This window comes from Apis dorsata, unplaced genomic scaffold, assembly GCF_000469605.1.
Source record: "Apis dorsata unplaced genomic scaffold, Apis dorsata 1.3 scaffold_165, whole genome shotgun sequence".
NCBI lineage: Eukaryota > Metazoa > Arthropoda > Insecta > Hymenoptera > Apidae > Apis > Apis dorsata.
The window spans coordinates 1191147-1195939 of record NW_006263454.1 but is presented as its reverse complement, the minus strand read 5'-3'; the positions used below and the strand labels follow the sequence as shown (position 1 = coordinate 1195939).

General features: G+C 35.3%; 1 protein-coding gene across 11 annotated transcripts in view; it reads right to left on the bottom strand.

Annotated features, from left to right (window-relative positions):
• Positions 1–4793, bottom strand: part of LOC102670888 (papilin) — a 138956-nt gene that overhangs the window by 130539 nt on the left and 3624 nt on the right. The gene's annotated exons all lie outside the window — the stretch shown is intronic.

Below are 4793 nucleotides of genomic sequence, written 5' to 3'. Positions count from 1 at the left end.
GTGTGGGTTTTTACAATTTAAAAAAAAAAAAAAAAAAATTGGAGTTTTCGAATTTTAAAAATATCAAATCTCCCCCTATTTCCAAATTATTCAACTGCCCAACCATTTTTAGCTTCCAATTTTTTTTTTTACCTTTAAACGTCGAATTTTCAACTTGTTTTTTTCCCATATTGCAAAAATTAAATCGAAGCTTAATTCCAATATCATCGTATCTTCCAATTTTATTTAAATTGAAACTTCAAAATTCAAAGTTCGCAAAAGGGATATAATTAAATCGAAGCTCCAACAACTCAAGATAGCTTAAAAAGAAGAAGATCTCAGAACGATCTTACAGGACAATTGTTAATTGCAATTCCTACCAAGATTTAGAGCTTCCAAGTTTCTCGATTTTATTTCGTTGCGAGGGTGGTCTCGTACGTCAGGAGCACGGCTCCCTAGAATATTACGGAACGATTCCTTGGCCATACCGGCGATATATTCGTGTCATAAACGGTACAAATGGAACGTGCGCGGGAAGACAGACCGATGATCCGAGTCAGAACAGAAATTTCTTCCGCGAATTCCCGAAATGGCAGCTGATTGATGACGCCTGTTAACATGTATTAATGACACGGTCTATTTTGCTGGAAAAATTGGACGTTTCAAAATTTCCGATTAATAAATTAAATTAACGGTCGAAATACACTAATATATATTGTACACGTATATCTTTAAGGGAATCTAATGAGTTGGTAAAACAAGAAAAACGAACCTTCATCCGTGATTTGTAAATTTTTATCTATAATGGAGACCGAAAGACTCGATAAACATTCGTTCGTATTAATATGATAATTTATACGCGAGGATCTGGCTATATATATGGTTTTCATTTAATTAACATATATCTCGAAACAAAATTATTTCCCATCCTATGACTCCTGTGAAATTATCCTTATTCTCCTCCGCGTTATTCCAAAAAATATACAATTTTATAATAATTTCTTAAATTTGCAAAATTAAAAAATATAATTCTTTTTTCTTTTCTTTTTATTATTCTTCCTTCAAACTTTCTAACGACAAAAAGTTGACAAAGTAGACAAAGAAAAGAAATTTTTCACATGTTTATAAATTCTTTCCCCTCTGAACCAATCATAAAAATATTAACTTTATACATTTCAATACACATATTAACAAGATCAAACTTTCATACGAAACACGTATCACGTAAAACGCAAATCCTTCGAATTCCACTTTGAAAACGCGCGACAACTCGCGCGAGATTAATCACGAATTTCACTCTTTTCTTTTTTTTTCATCCCCTCTCTCTCTCTCTCTCTCAAATCCTGTATCCCCTTCTCGTCGCAAGCTCCGATGGTTAATCTTCCGTTCGCCGCGAGCGTGACCCGGGCTGAATTTTAAACCTGACGTATTACACGCGTAGCCGGTGTACAGAGTCGGAAAGGACATCTACATAGAGGCGGGGAATTAGCATAAGCCATTGTCCTGCCACCGGCTCGGCCAGAGAGAATGGTATCTGAAAGCTCGGCCGGAGTTACAATAACCCTTTATACACCGCAGGTGGAGGTACTGTTATAACCGTAAATCGTATGAAAACGTATCGCCGGTCCGGTTTCGCCGATTCTATTCCCCCTCCCTCCCTCCTCGGAATTACGACTTCCCAATTAACCGATTATTATCGCCCCGGCCAGATATTGCCAGCTCTCAATTATGCCGTTTCGATGTCTTGATAATATCGGGTTAAACGCGATAATTGTTCCTCCTGCGCTATAATATATGGAATCGAATTGATTTAAACAATCCCGAGTAATCGAGTGTCGCCTATAATCGATCTATTATCTTGGTAATGTGTAATATAAATGGGAAATTTGGGGAAAATGAAGAAAATTTAACGAATGGATTTTATTAATTTGGAGGATTTAAGAGGAGAATTTTTTTTATTTAATTGGTAGAAGGAGGGGGGAAAAAATATGGAGGGAAAGATGAATGTGGTTTTGTATCGATTAATTAATTGATTAAAGGATTCTCGAAGAACGGTATGAGTAAGTGATCTTGAAGGAGATTTATTTAGCTCGATGATTAATCATCTTTGATTATATTCGATTCACAGAGTTCATGATATAAATGGAGAAGATTGAAGAAAAGTTTTTGGATTAAATGACAAAGGAAGGAAGAAGATTTTTGTTGATTGAATTCTTGGAAAAACTGGAAAAGACGACAAGGATAAATAGGAACGTAGATTATTTCGTTATTAATATCGCGTGCGAGAGTTACGTGGGAAGTTTCCTCCGATCTTAATTGCTCTTTAAGTGGATATCGTTGCATCAAATGTTAGATTCAATTCCTTAATTCTTAATGGAATGTATAACTTTCTAGTAATTCAAAATTGATAATTATATAAACATAATATTAAATGTAGTTGAAGGAATATTAAATCATTTAATTTTATAACAATTTATATAATTACACTTGAAGTTGGAAAAATGTAAGTATAAAAATTTTCTCTTTCCGTGAAAAGAGGAAGTTGGCAAGAAGAAATACTAAGAAATATACGATTCATTCTACCACATTCCAACTAGTTTCAACTTTCCTGAATTTTGGTTCCAGGAAGGGAAAAACAAACGGAGGCAAACGAACGGAACGCACAAAATTTTCCTCGTATGATTGCAAAGAATCTTATCGCAAAAAAATATTTCGTACAATGATTTACGGGAAGAAAACGGAAAAATGCATTTTCCTCGTTAACAACAAATTCTACAGCGAAAACAAAAACTTTCGTTAAGCGAATATAAAATATTTTGCTGAACACATTTGCTATGATGCAAGAGAAGATCGTGCTGTGAAGACGAATTTTGCACAAGTTGTTATTCTTTCTTAATTAACCACTACGTGCTATCGTGAAAAAAATTAAATAAACAACCGTCTCTCTTTTTTTGCATTATATATTTATATTATACGATAAATTTGAATATTTAACTTACACAATGTATATACTCGCGTGTTTTATATTTTCCAATAAATTAAAACTAAAAAATAAAAAATAATAAAAGTAACAAACAAATATCCTACGAAAAAAAAAAAGAAAAAAGAAAAATTAATCTATAAGCAATAACTTTCCATTCCATTATAGGAACGAAACTAACGACACAACGGAAAAACCACGATCGATCACGAGATATAAAACTTCCAATGTTCCAAAAAAAAGGCAAAAGGAAACAAGCAAAACATCAACCAACGATGAAATATTCTAACGCGAGCTCGTTAACGTGTTAATCGAACGTGACCAGCCCCTCTTTATCTCCTCTCCTTTCAAAGAAAAGAAATTATCTTATAACGAGAGGGGAAAAGAGGGAAAGGAAAAAAAGGAGGAATCATACGACATGTGACGCAACACAACGAGCGTTGCTGGAGCTGGTTTTGACAAATGACAAAGAAACTGTGGGGGAGAGGTGCGCACATGTCCGCATCTCGAGCAACTCGGCAGAGGGTCTACCCCTCTCTCGCGCATGCAAATTGTGTGTCAGGAGGATCGTAAAAATCCGGGAGCGCATACGGTGATCCAAGGGATTTTTTCGGTGAATTTTCACACGGAGGGAGGTCCTCCGGCCCGAGGACCCGACCGTTCAATTAAGTTTCAACGCCGGAACGGAAACACGTGAACCTACTTTACGCTTTTAAAATCGTGCCTTATTCGGCGGAAAAGCGGCTGGGAAAACCGCTTTCCATGCTTTCGATTAATCGAAACTCTATCGGGCCGGCGTTCTTTCATCGCTTTCGAAAATTGCTTCGTGGATTTTTGTGTATCTGGAGCTGGAATTTTGTTTTTTTTTTTATTTTTTTGAAAGAGAGAGAGGAGAGGGAAAAGGAGAAATTTAAACGAGGAAGCGGAGGGATATTTTTTTGAAGTGTTTCTAACATGATAAAATTTTCAACATTTAAATATTTCGTGGTTATACAACTGTACGACAATTATTTTGTACGAAGCTGGGATTTTTTTTGGAAGGAAACATGAAATATCGTAAATGTGAGAAAATTTTATAATGTTGGATTAGATAGACATTAAGGTTATTTTATTTATCGTATACAAATCTTTAAAAATAGAATCGAAGAGTGTGTTTCAATAATAACGGAACAAGCACGATATTTATATTTCGTCGATTCATATTTATATGACGAAGAGTATACGAACACGTGTTGCGTATTTAATTTGTAAACTATAGAAAAAGTTTTCAGGATCTGGTTACCATTAAGGAACGCAATATTATGATAATCCTCTGTTTATTTTTCGTACAGCAGAGTACGAGTTCAAAAGAAATTTCCTTTCAAATGTGAAACATAGAATAAAGAAACACGTCTATCGTTAGATAAATACAATGGGACGAATGTTCCTCGTGACTCATCAAAATATCCCATTATCTCGCTCAACATTCGAATATTTCTCAACTTGTACACCGATTGATACAATCTCTTGGAAAAAAAAAAAAAAATAAAAGAACTCTTCTAATTCCGACGTAACAAATTAACGAGAGAAAGCACGTTATACATTTACGCACGAGGTTATCTTTTTATTTCGATGAACCGTAACCGTATCGCATATACACGCGTATAATAAAAAAGCTACTCAGCGGTGGCAATGCGACAAAGGCCGAAAAAGAGGCGAAAGAAGCGGGCAAAAACGGCGCGCGGCCTCGTAATTATGTCACAAGTGTACGAGGCGGGCGTATATGGCGTAATAACCAGGATAAGCGTAGTAATGAGTCTGATAAAAATGCGTGGAGCGTTTATTTTTAGAAATT